The following is a 14,556-nucleotide window of genomic DNA, read 5'->3' as shown; positions in this document are numbered from 1 at the left end:
GTGTCGTGGGACCAACTAGACGAAACACTGGTGAAAGGAGGTTCCCACCCGATGACCCCAAAGACATGCTAGTTATCACTGCTCATTGGTTTGTATAGTTAAGCCTTGTGTGGCGGGGTGAGGTGAAAGAGGTCACCAAGTAGTATGAGGGGGAAAACCAACAACGCCACCTGGGGAATTGCACCCCAGGAAATACCTCAAAAATATTAACGTTTGGAAGATTAGTAAGGCACACAGATTCATTCTGAAACAGGACAGAGACGTATTGTTTGAATAAATGAATTATTTATTGAAAATCAAAGTAAACAGGCAGGGCTGGAACTGCAAAGGAAGAGGGAAAAATTAACGAGTCAAAAATAAAGCAGAATCAACAAACACTGAAAGGAATTATAAACATTTTTATTACAATATGGTCTAAAAAAAAAAGAGGCCTTAACAAATCCAATCTAAAAAACCAGAGATGTGGTAAAATATTTAAAAAAACTCAGCCCAACATAACCTAAATAAAAGAGTGAGCAGAGGCCATCAGTGGGGAGGCAGACTACTATGGAGGGGTGCCTAAAGGTGCCACCACTACTCACCTCAGTGAAACACAGCAAACCTCACAGCAAGTCTCACAGCAATCTTGAGAACAATCGTGCCCCGGTGCCTTTACTTACATGCAATGTGTAGGAACCTCACCCGGGGTGCCTAGCCTCCCCAACAGAATGGTGCTCCACTTCACTAAAAGAAAAATACTAATAACAAAATTTACAAATACAGCAACCCAAATGTTTTAATATATTCAAAGAAATAACTCAATAGGATGCAAAAGCAAATAGGAATAAGAACAAAACTAAGCGCAAAATACAAAAAAAGCAAAACAGGAAACCAAACAACAAAAACAGAAACAAACGAGGGCAAAACACAAAAGCTCTAAAAGGGCAAAACAGCAGTAAGTAACATGAACCTATAATAAAGTGAAAATGAAATTAATTAAGGTTCACAACACTGCCTTTGAAAGATTAAAAGCACAACCCTACTTACCACCTGGATTACCGGATCACTACAGCGGGGGGGGGGGGCTCAGACACCACTGCTACCTTCAGCCTTACTGAGAGAAAAAGGGGGGTTTTAAATAAAAGTACAGGGAAAATAAAAAGTGACAGCTAAACTGAAATCGGCTCCCTTACCTACCAGTACAGCAAACAGCAGCCACCTCACACAGGAACCAGCAGCCAAAAAGTTTTTTTCATCACTAATATTGAATCACTCAGGTTTGTACATCTGTGAAACTTCCAAATTAAATCAAAATCGATTGCAGCCATATGAGCTGGTAGTGTGTCCTGAATTTGGCCTGCCTGCTTTTAGAGCTCTTCTCAGAGGGATATGAAGTCACTATCAGATGCAGATATTTGAGAGCAAACTATGTTTGGTTCATCAAGTCAAATGAAACAGAAGGCAGGATCTTTAGCTTAGAGTCTGGTATGAACAGAGTGAGCTTTGCCTTTGATGGCAGCTTGGTTATCTCTAATGTCTCAATGAAAGGCACAGGAGTGTATTGGTGTGTAGTTTTGGGCCAAAATGAACAGTGTTTTTAGTACACTGTTGTCTGATTTTAAATCATGGATTTTAGAAATTCACCCAAATACAAATTCTTAATCTGAACACACATGACAGAAAGACAGAGATTACAGGAACAACCAACAAAAATACTACATAAACTTAGTGTGATATTATTAATAATTGTCATTATTATTGCTTATATGATAGAAAGTACCAGATTATAAGATATATAAATACCCAAACGTTGCCTTTTATGTATTTAGAATTGTTGTGTCTTGTGGTGTTGTCCATAATTGTCATCATACATTGATCTATATCAATCAGTAATCAGTTGTTTCTGTAATAAAGGTTGAACATAAATGATATAACTTGGTACCCAGCGTTTACTGTTTCGATTTTGATTTCTAATTTGAATTATTATAAGCAACATACATCCCGGTATGTACAATGTATCTTATAGGCTCTGCTTAACAGCCCTGCATGAGCTGCATCAGGCATTGGGAGTTAAATGTAAACCAGTTGAAGAGGTGATATTTGAGCATCGATCAGCCCACCCCAAAAAGTCAGAAAGGGAGAGAAAAGGAACAATAGCAGATAGCAGAAATAATGTTAACCATCTTTATGTTAGTGCGTTAGCATACTAACATTTGCTAATCTGCACGAAATTCAAATTACAGTTGAGGCTGATGGGAATGCCATTAATTTTGCAGTGGCCGTGGTATAACAGAATGTAAATTGTCTCTGGACTTATTCAACCTCAACTTTATCTATTAGACCAATCTCTCCCCATGCAGTGAACTCAACACTTTGAAAATGTTCAGGTCAAAAGGGTAGACACAAGCTATGAGGCTTTAAGACACGTCTAAAGTACATAGATGAACTGATAGGCAGCCTATTGCTTCCTACGATGATGGGATAAAGAGGTCAAGTTCTTGTGACCACAAGGAGAAGCTGCTGATAAGGGTTGACACAGAGCTGATGAGGTGAGTGGTGTCACTGTTTGCACAACACTCACACGGAGACCTCAGAGCAGAATGTCTGCAATCTGCAAGGACAGAGAGTCTTACTTTTGTGTAGCATAATTCCATTGATTTACCACTAAACACAAAGTAAAATTATTGCTGATGGGAATGTCAAGAGTTCTGCAGTTCTTTTCGTCATTTTTATGCCTCCACACCCACAACAGCCTTGGCTGAAGCCATTATGTCCATCTGTCTGATTCTTGTGAACATGATCTCTCTCAACAATGACCTGATTAGAATTTAGTGGTCAAAGGTCACTGTCATTGTGACCTCATTTGTCTTATCCTTGTGAACACAGGGGCATTTCTTCACATTTGGTACACACATCTACTTGGACACAACAATGAACTGACTAGATTTTGGTAGTCAAAGGCAATTGTCACTGTGACCTTGTGTCCATATCATTTTCACATCTTAAAAACACCTCAAGGGAGTTTCCTCAAATTTGGCACAAACATCCACTTGGATTCAACAATAAACTGATTCTGAATTTTATTGTCAAAAGGCAAGGTCATGGTGACCTTAGAAAACATGTTTTTGGCCAAAACTCAAAAATCCATTCATGCTAATTATGACAAAAAAATTTACAAAAAAGTCTAGCAGGATAAAATGATGAAGGGATGGCATTTTATATCCAAAGGGTAGAAGGTCAACTTCATTTCTGGCCATTATTTAACGTCATATCTCAGGAACAGAAGGGGAGACATTTGGTCAGATACTAAATTGGTGACACTCATCTTGGCTGTCCACCGTGAAACTACGCTGATTGTACAGATCATCTGTGCTGCTGGAGGAAGATGTGTGTGAGGCATCTATGTTTTCATAGGCTTGGATGTAAACTATAACTGCAACTTGATTGGTGCGTGGAGGAATATAGTTGCACGGAGGTAATTCTAGAAAAACAAAAATTGATAAGAAGACTGTAATTTTCCCCGTGAGACCTCCTGTGGAGCTCCAGAGTGTCATTGACTACAAGACCCATAATCCATCTGGCCAATTGCTGGCTAATGGTTGGCTTTAAACCAAGAAATGTGAGAAATCTGCACATTTTCAACACAGGCCCTCATTGGCTATCGAGACCACAGTAACAGTACTGGAAGCACCTATTGGCTCAAGCGAGGTGTCAATGAAAAGGCCAGAAGTTCAGTACATGAAAACTGTATCAGCAGCATCTCTGTCTGGATAATATAGATCTATGGATAAAAATTATGCTTCATAGATCAGTTATAAATGTGTGACAGAAGCATGTACTGAGCCTGCTGTGGTGGCAGTTGTTGTTGACATATAATAAATCATCAAAAATAACCTTACCAGGGCCCACGGATGCCCTGTTGGATAACTTTAAAGCATCAGAGTGAAAAAAAAGATATTAACAGAAAAAAAGAAAAGAAACGCCATCACAAGAAGCTCAGTCAGTTTTCTGTTTATTTATTCATTTTTATCAATCTATCAGTTACAACAGTTTATCTATCCACCACAGGGTGGGAAGTTTGTCCCAATGTTTGCTGCTGTATTTATACCTTACACTGTGATAAAGGGTGCTTCATTCAGCTGTGAGGGTGACTACAAACAAAGTTTTACTCTGTATCAGAGTGGGAGCGAGGAGAGTCCGGTTTTGTAAAGGTCCAATGCAAAAATTCTAATGAACTCATGCAGGCATATATACTGACAAACATTGAGTAATTAAAGGTTTTTGCACTAGGACAAGTACGTTTTTAGATTTTCTAGCTCTAGGGAGCCATGTGTTTCCATTCCTTTAAGTATGCTATGAAAATGAGTTGCAAGAACTGTATGGCAGACTGTCCTGCGGTGTGTTCAAGGACATTTGAAACAGCAACCTTTAAATATAGGAAACGAGATAATTTACATTACCCTTCAAGGTCCATGTTTATTTATTGTACGTCCACTGAATTTCATACAGGGATTATAAAGCCAGGGAATACAACACTTTCTGGCAGCTCAATTTTGGCCTGATCGTTGCTGATGGTTGTATAATCTTGTGACAATAACAATTACGTATTGATGTAAAAATGAGGGTAATATAAAGTTCACCATGATAAAATTACATATCTCAAGTCTTTAATTTTCTTCTATCTCCACTTTTCATCACCCTTCCTTTAATCTCTTTTGTCTCCTTTGACAGTCTATGAATAAACATGACCAGATGAATTTGCCAAACCACTTCATGAAGAAAAGTGTCAGCGAGTGCATGAGTCTGCTCTCTCCAAACTGCTTACTGTTTGTTTACCACCCTGGTTGTCATCTGCAGTGACTCAGTATGGAAGTGATAAAGGATGAGCAGTCTGTCACAAAGACTGACACCGATTGATGGTTTTACTCTCCAAACCACAAAGGTCAGACTGAAACAAGCCACTAAGCTCTTCTGTGGTTTGCAGATCAAAAGAGCCTCATGGAAAGACTCCACATGGGTATGGCTTAAGGTACATTATGGGACACACAAAGTTCATTGGGGTCTGCCATCTCCCCAGTTTGGAAAAATCAGATTTTTGGGTTAGTAGTTAAGGTTAGGGTTAGGTCAAGTTTAGGGCTAGAATTAGGCAAGTAGTGGTTGTAGTTATGGTGATGGTGAATCTCCAGGATGCATGTAAGTCAATGGAATTTCCCCAGAATTTACCTTAGTAATCATTTGTGTCTTTTATTGTTTCTATCCTGTATTCTATCTTATTGTCGTTTCTAACCTCTGTTTTAATCCACACTAGCAGCGTGGCACTAGAATGTCATGTCATGAATCTGACAGTAATTTTGCATGCACACTTATTTTATGCACGGAGTAAGAACATTTTTACACACATATTGGTGAATGAGGCCCAATGTGAGCCTATTAGCATGCTGACATTAGCATTTAGCTAAAGGCACTGACTTAAAGACCAGCTTGCATCGCCATAGACTCATAAGCTAAACTTCCTGTGCCAACTCTGGCTAACTTTTTTGTCCGTCATTCATAGACAACAACAACAACAACAACAACAAAAATGCAAAAAATAATAAAATGAAACGAACAGAAAAATAATAATAATTACATTTTTTATTATGCCCAAGTTTGTTTTATATGCACCATATTGTAATTGTTTATCAAGCAAAAGGTTTAATAGCTTTTTTTGTTCTTAGCCTTGGATAGCAGGGCCAGACCTTGAGTTTTGATGGCTCTAAGCTGATTTGGTTTGGGGGGGGCCCTTCATTTTGCCACGTCACATGACACTGAACCAACTTTCATATTGTAAATGTTAAAGCACACATAATAAGCATGTTAAGAGTAAAGAAGGACCTATCAGCAGCAGCACTATCTCTTAATAGACTACAGTAAATACAGTTGAAACGTTAAGAAATAGCCAATAAAGTAAAAAAGAACACCATGAAGTTGACCTTTGACCTTACAGTGACCTTTGACCACTACATTCCTATAAGTTCATCATTGAGTCTAAGTGAACATTTGTACCAAATTTGTGTGTTCTTGAGATGTCCATTCACAATAATGGGATGGACGGACGGACATTCCAAACATGCCTCTGTGCCACTGTTGCTGGCACAGAGGCATAAAAATGTCCCTGTTGTCCCCAGGGCACAAGTTGTTAACTTTTGTTTGCTTGTTTTGTCTGTGCTACATTTAAAGACGTTAGTCCTTGATGCTATGAGATACAGAAAAGCTGCAAATCCTCACACTGAAGATGCTGGAACCTACAAATGTGTTGTGTTTTTATTTGATAAAGTGCATCAAAAGGATTTATCAATTATTCAAATTGTTGAATTGTTTCCAGCACTGGTGTACTATTAAACGGAGACTGTTTTGTGGTAAGGAGGGGATGTTGCGTAAGAAGGCTCAGCAGTGGGAAAGCTAAAGTGACGGGTTAAATGGAAGCCTTAAGGAAAAACACACAACACACTCTGAAATCCATCTTGTTCTTTCCCTCTCCATCTCCATCTCCATCCCCATCGCTCCAGCAATCCCTGCAAAAGATTGACGGAGAACTCTCCAACAAAGGGCCACTTCTTACACAAGCAACGCTCTCAGCTGTCTAAACTCCTAATTAAGCCTTCTCTTAACAGGTATCCCTGAGATCCTCGAAACCCTTCCTCCAAGATAAGAAGACACTGATGGGCTCGAAGAGACAGACGAGGAGGGAAAACGTAAAACCATGTCTATTAAATCAGTAATTAAGTCAGAGCCAGGGAGTCAATCGGTAGAGGTAAAAACCAGAAGAATCCTGGGGCAGAAAAAGCGGCGAGTGTCAACCGATGTGATTAAGTCCTTGAAGTGTAATTGCACGAGGGAATCAGGGTATTGTCGGCGTCAGAGAGGGATTTCCAGGAGTGAAGCAGGAGGGAGGGGATGGGAAATGACTGTGCGTACACACTTCAGGTCCTGGAGCTTGGGGAGGAAGGAAGCTGGTTTGAGCTACACTTGAAGCAAACAATACTTAAGTTCAAAGAATAGCATGAGGGCTGAGCGGAGGAGCTGAGTGCTCGCCGTTGATAAAGCATACCATCTGTTGTTTATACCTCATCGTTACCTCGTGGGCATCCTCTGTGAAGAAAATGAGACAAACACATGGGAGCCGGTTCATCCACTCAAATTACAAGCCCTATTTTTCTTCTTTTACCAGCCCCTGATGAGCTCTTGGTTACCTCTCGAACTTTCGTGCACACTCATGAATTCTATTGTATGGTTAGAAGCATCCACAAACATCTCAACTTCTCACACTTGTTTTTCCACACCAGATGTGGCCTGCAGAGAGTAAGCTGGAAGTAGTTCAGGATCTTTTTGGCCATCTGCCCTGCTCATGGCAAAGGCTACAATGAGAATATGTCTGAGCAAAAGGTCCACTGCCTCCAATCAGGCTACGTGTTTCCATGGTGGACGTGCAGGAAATTAAGAAGCAGGAGCAACGTGATGTTCGTCATTTCCTGAGCTGAATTAAATCAGATAGATATCAGTTCTGACTCATGTGTACACAGAGTATCTCAAATGCATGACAGCACTTTCATTTATTCATGCATATACAATCTAAGTGCACAGAGAATTTAGTTTTTGACCCCGTTACTGAGTAACCCAGTTTTAGTTCACTGCATCAAAACATCATGAATACTTTATAGCAACCTGGCTAGGAAAATATTTCTGGCATGGAAACTTTTTTCACCTTCAGTGCAAGCTCATTGTTTTGAATACATTTTGTACAGACAAAAAATCAGATCAGTTTACTCAACACAGAGAGTAGAACTGAAAACAGTGGTATGATGTCTCCTGTGGCTCTGGAGGAACATTGTCAAGTTAATAGCCCTCGTGTTCTAAGCATTTTTTTAAGAGAACACGTATTACAAATTGGACGTGTGGGGTTTGCATGAAGTTAACATTTTGGGGGTAGCTGTATCTAATAAAAGATGCTGTCAAGTGGAATTATGAGGAAAGTAGGAGCCTTACTAAATGAAGGGTTCCCCCACATTTTTATGGATAAATCTTAAAACCTTTTCATGACTTTTCAAGGACCCATAATAAAATTTAATCATCAGTCACAACATATAACATGAACAAAACTGTATGGTATACTTGTCTCCAAATCTTAATTATTGAATAAAAAATAAACAGCAAGTTTTTTCCAATTTCTAATAGACGGTTATGTTTGTTACATTGCATGAAAGGTTATCCACAGAAGAATACTGTAATAATTAATAACACAACACACAACAAAATTCCATGACTTTACCACAACCTTCGATGATTTTGACTACCGATAATTGAAAAATGGAAATTGGAATTGGAAAATGAAATTGTAAAATTCCATGACTGTTCCAGGTTTTTAATGATGGTGGAAAACCCTGTAAACATTGGGATATATTGGCCTCTGCGGCTTTGATTTTGACCATCATTTAGCCTTTTTTTAAAAATCTGTTTCTTGTGAGTTCCCCAACTTTTTGAAAGTTTAATTATCCCTTTAGAAGCCCATATACACCACATCAGAGAACTAGTGGCAACATAGGCCAATGCTTCCCCGCGGTCACCTCTGTCTTGGTCAAAAGGTTGCACTGAAACACACTGTAATGATAACAGCCAACAGCCAACTAGCACTTACGTTCTGCACCTGTGAGACAGGAAATAACTCTCCGTACCAGCAGGCAGTGGTAGTCTGTATTCGTCATTCAAAAGGGAAACTCGAAGACCAACAGGATGGATTCAAGAGGCTAGTTAGCCAGTTAGCACATTAACAACACAACCTGATGATGAAAGAACAAATGATATTATCGTGCACTAGACAGCAATAACACAAATTACAAAGCATTTCTGCTGAAGAGCTCAATGGCTCCAAAAATAATCTTACCTATCTTTTTTTTCAACTGTTGTCTCTCGTTGTCATGAGTCTGTGTTCCCAGTGTGTCTCCCCTCCCCCGTGTCTGTGTCTCCTCTCTCCTAGGGGCGGGTCCAGCGAGCCAGCAGGTGTGCAGGCTATGCACCTGTTCCTCATTCTCATCAGTCTCAGTTAAAGCCCGGTCTCTCCAGCCACTCGTCGTCAGATCGTCCAGTTTCCCACGCGGTATACTGTGTTTTGACTCTCGACTCCTTCAGTGATCTTGTTGCCAGTGTTTCCTGTTGCTGTTTCGTTGTGACTTACCTTGTTTCTCCTGTGATCAGGAATCCTCCTCGCTCACCTGCATTCTGCCTGCGCCTGCTGGATCTGCCCCCGTCCTTCACCGTGCCTCTCCGTTGTGCCCCACCACCTCGTCTCTCCACCCTGCCTTCGCCCTGCCTCACTGCACTGCCTCGCCATCCAGCCACAACATTCAATTAAAGCACCTTTAACTGATTCCTGTCTCCGAGTCTCGCTTTTGGGTCCCACTCTCAGCTGTTTAACGTGACACTCGTCTTGTCACATCAAACACATTTTGGTCATTTTGCTAATGTAGGGACCATCATTTAGCCTTTTTTTCTGGGACAGTTGTAACACTTTTAGCAATTTTCCCAATAAATCAGAAACAGTTTACAGTGGAACAGCCAATTTGCTATATTAAAAACTTTAATGTGTCAACTACAGAAACAATGTATGAAAGTGCTTTTAAGAAATATATTCAGGTTGCAAAATTCATCTAATAACAGTGACTCCAATGTTACAACCATCCCAGTGTACAGGGAGAGTTGTAACACATGCCAGGGGTGGTTGTAACATGTCTACAAGGCTACATAATTAAGAAATCTGAATCTGAAGCCTTTGTTATCTACAGTAAATGGCAGTCAATGTGCTTCCAGTTTAGAGAAGCAGACACCAGTGCCACCACAAAAGCTAAGCAATGCACTGCTGTGGATGCAGCAAAACATATTTTGGCCACCTAAAAAAAATAATATTAGTCTTAGAGGATGCTATAGTGAGAATATTTTCGCCGTTTTGCCTTACTGTCAGACTGCCTCTTCCTTTGGCACTACATTTTCTCAACCATAAAACTTCCATATTCCTACATATAAGCGCAGCAGTGTAGGGCACTGTGCATCTCAGGTCAGTTGTTGGGGTCAGAAAGTGCTGTTACGTGATCAGACTGAAACAAAATTTCACTTTTCTAAAGATGGTGCGTGCTTGTGTTTTTTACAGGCTGCTGAAGCAAAGAAATGAAAACAGTTGGGGCTAGTTGCACTGAATATACACATCAACACTTCACCTGCAAGACTGAGACTACTCTGCGTTTTCAGTGAACATTTTGCTCAAGAGGATTATGTAAAACCACCACAGAATAAGCAAAAGAGACACTTGCTGAAGAACACTGCTGTACCCAACAACCAGTAAAGTGTGCAGTGCTGGCATCTTCTTATTCAGATAGATCCTGAAGTTGTGTTGCAATTAAGCCTCCAGTTTTCACAGGAGTTTCTCTCTCTTTTTTTCAGTCTGCAAAAGTTCCTCTTCTGTATACTCTGGTTCACAAGGGTAGCCTATCCTTTAATCTCCACAGTGAAGTGGTGGAAAATATTCTCAATATAACGGCCACTTAGAGTGATATTGATTTTGTTTGGTAGGCCTTTGTTTAAGCAGTTGAGATATGTTTCTGTCTTTAACAGTCACTTTGCTTCCATGTCGTGTTCCTGTCTGCTTCTCTAAACATGGAGCGTGCCACCTCACATCTACTGTAAGTGATACACTGACAATGGATGAGTCCCTCATCTCCTCCTCAGTCTCTTTGAAAATTCCTTTCACCTAGTGTCTGCCACACTTCCAGTCAGCTAATCTTTCTCTCTTTCCCCGCTTCCAGCCTGTTCACTTTATTTAGTTTGGCTGCATCTGATTTGCCTGTAGTTTCAAAACCTATTTTAAATTATACTCTTGTGTAATCTCCCCTCTTGTTCCAGTGTTAAGATAGGTTGTAACATTAAAATGAAAGAGATGGAGTCTGGCTTTTCCCTGCATGCAGACATAGTTACTGATTCAGCAAGCATGTAGGGGTATAATGTTTGTTTCCACATTTCCATTTTCCTCAGAGCTTCCTCGTGTTTTCAAGGCTCAAAGTGTCAAGTAGTTCATAATAAATAGCTGAGGTAATTTAAATGATTTATTTCAAAATGTTAGGCTTCATATCCACTTTGAATTTTTAAAGAGTCTGACAGTCATGGGTCAATATATTAAAACACATTATCAATCATTAAAATCATCAAGAAATTATGCAAGCAAAGGTCTTAAATCAGTCATTACTTAAAAAAAAACACCCAAAGTGTTTTTACTTTAATGCCAGCACTCATTTCTTACAAGTGGGTGTTGTTTTTTATTAAATTTGGAAGGAAACCCATTTTTCAATTATGCTCTGATCATTTAAATCACCTAAAATCAACAAATGACCCCGGGTCTTATTCTCCAAACACTGCTTTAAAACTGGAGATATTAAATTCACAGACCTTAAGAGCTTAATGTTTTTCCGAATATAGTCTTCACTTTAAAGTGTTTTAAATGGGGAGTTTTGCAGATACATGGTTCAAAAAATCTGAACTGAGTCCTCAATCAAGCCCTCAATAGACGCTGGCCTCCACAGAAAGATTAAATCCTGAATTTCATGAGCGTGGGATTGATTGGTAATGTTCTCTTGCATGCTGGACGCTGTCAAAATGCTAATGAGGGCCTTCGTACCCTGAAAACCCACCAGCCATCTGTGCAGAATGAGGGTCGCACGTATGTAAGTGCACTCCCACACACACACACACACACACACACACACACACTAATTAACCTGTCATTACCTGCACCAAAGGAACAATCGCACAAGTAACAGAATTGATTTTACTCCTCCTCTGTACGCTGAATTTTCTTGCTTAGTGAGGGTCATTTTCTCCAGCTGTCATATTTCAATTGTTTTATCATCTCAGGTCGGACTGCAGCTCCTCTCCTGAAAGCAGGAACAAGAGCTCATACATGGACATGCAAATTTTGATGGATCATTTTCTGACCGAGTAAGCTTTCATGTTGGAATTATAGTACGGACAACAACATCAAAGGCCACGATTTGATTAACATTAGACAACCCAATTGCCAGAAAAAAATGTTGGAAATGTACGTTTATGCAAACCAGGGGTATGTTACATTTGCATGTTATTATGTAGCAGACATGTTGTAACTTAACACTGCAAACACGCTGTGGTTAACGTGCAGTTAGGTTGAGGCACAAAAGAATGCCTGGTTATGGTAAGGAAAAAAACATATCTTGCATTAAAATGCCCACTTTCGGGGGCACAGTGGGTCACTACAATACACCCACATCTGGTGCCTAAAACCATTGATAACACAGTGACATGTTGTTACAAATCACAGCAACAAGTCCCAACAAAACATCCACATTTGATGCCTAAAAAGCCGCTGGAAACACAGTGACAGGTTGCTACCAAACACCCATGTCTTGTGGTTAAAAAGTCGCTAATAACAGAGCGTCAGGTTACCATAATATCCACATTTGGTGCCTGAAAAGCTGCTAGAAACACAGTGACATATCACTACAAAACACCCATGTTTGGTGGTTAAAAAGTCACTGGAAACACAGCAACAGGTTGCTTCAAAACACTCATGTTTGGTGGTTAAAAAGTCACTGAAAACACAGCGACACGTGGCCATAAAACACCCAGATTTGGAGCCTGAAATATTTCTGGAAACACAGTGACAGTTCACTTTAAAACACCTATGTTTGGTGGTTAAAAAGTCACTGGAAACACAGCGACAGGTTGCTACAAAACACCCATGTTTGGTGGTTAAAAAGTCGGGGAAAAAAACATAGTGATAAGCTGCCACAAAACACCCAGATTTGGTGTCTGAAAAGCTTCCGGAAACACTGTGACAGGTTTCTACAAAACACCCATGTTTGGTGGTTAAAAAGTCGCTAGAAACACAGCGACAAGTCATGACAAAACACCCACATTTGGTGCCTAAAAAGGCGCTGGAAAACACGGCGTCAAGTGGCCACAAAACACTTAATTTATGAAGATCGCCATGTCGTACCACCATGTTTCCACTGAAGACCAAACTTGACAAATGAAACACTGGCTCCAGATAGGGCCATTTGTGTTTTTGCCACTATAATTTGAAGCCCAAGTGCAATGAGCAGCAGCACCGGAGTTAAGGCCTTTGCACACTGAGTCATCTTTTTTTCTTGCCCAAAATTATTGCCATCTAAATACAACCATACGTTGTCTCAAACATGTTTGCACACTGAATTCAAACCTTTTATCCGTCATTAACAGGCTTCATTTTCTGTGTTTCTGGCATCTGTCAGAACCCTTTAGAGAGTTGTTTGACCAAGAATCAGTGAAGAAAATGTGGCAGTGGGACACATCTGTGACGAGACAGAGGAATGGGTCACACAGTATCCTTTCATTACTCAAATAGCCTACTTTCAACAGGTCAGATAGCAATATTCAGGTGGATGATGATGAAGAGGAGGAGGATGTGGACCACACACAGACAGTGCAAGGTTTCTCTGCATAACTTATTTTTTGGATATCAGATTAGATATCGGTGTGTACAGGCCTTTACACTGATTTGTAAGGTCAAATTGCTTTATTCAGTGTTTACCGGTTGAGATCACTGGGCTGTTTTGGAAAGGAGGAGACCTCTGCAGATAAGTTGGCTTCTGGTGAGAACCTCCTGAACGTCTGGATCAGAAAAAGTTGAGCTCACATTAACTTATGAGAGAAAAGGGGTGAGCACACATTAGAATGTTGTGGGCAAGCCGCCTGTCTCTGAGATGCCGTCGAGATGCACTGATTTATATTAGTGAAACTGCTTTATTCAGTGTTTTTAGCTATTGTCATTAATTATCAATTATTATAATAAATCTTGAACACTGTAGGAATTCCAACTTAGAGAAGTTTTAGCTGGTTGTAATCTGCAATTAACCGCTAGACCGCACCAAATCCCCCTAAATCGTACACACTTCACAGTTAAAGAGAAATACAATCAAATAATAAAATACGATGCAATTTTAAGTATGAATCCACCCGGCAGTACATTGAATAGTTCAAATTCATATCTGTATCTGCAAAATAATGACTATTGTCAAATTAATATAGTGGAGTAAAAAGTATAATATTGGCTTCCAAACTACAGAAGAGTATAAAGTATCAAGAAATGGAAATACTTATGTAAAATACAAGTACCTTAAAACTGCACTTAATTACTCAAGTAAAAGTACTTTCCACCACTGGCTCTCATTGGTAAAAAGCATAAGTTTAGTATTGAAAACTGTGCGCTTCATCTTCTACATGTCTTATGATATACTGTTCCAGGTCAGAATCCTCCATCTTTGTAAATCGTTCCTCTCTGTGCATTTTTTGGGCAATACAGAACTTTGTCCTCTAATCCTTTCAAATATTTAAGTTTTCAGCTGCCTGACATACTGTAGGAGTGTTCTCTGAAAAATTGATATTGCTTTTATTCACTCCATTGCACACTGTCACCCAACACTGCCTCCTACAAATAGGAACTATAACTTTTTTTCCCCAGCATGAGGAAAAGAAGTCTCA

This window comes from Epinephelus moara, chromosome 11 (genome assembly GCF_006386435.1).
Source record: "Epinephelus moara isolate mb chromosome 11, YSFRI_EMoa_1.0, whole genome shotgun sequence".
Taxonomy (NCBI): domain Eukaryota; kingdom Metazoa; phylum Chordata; class Actinopteri; order Perciformes; family Serranidae; genus Epinephelus; species Epinephelus moara.
Note: the sequence above shows the minus strand (reverse complement) of the source record.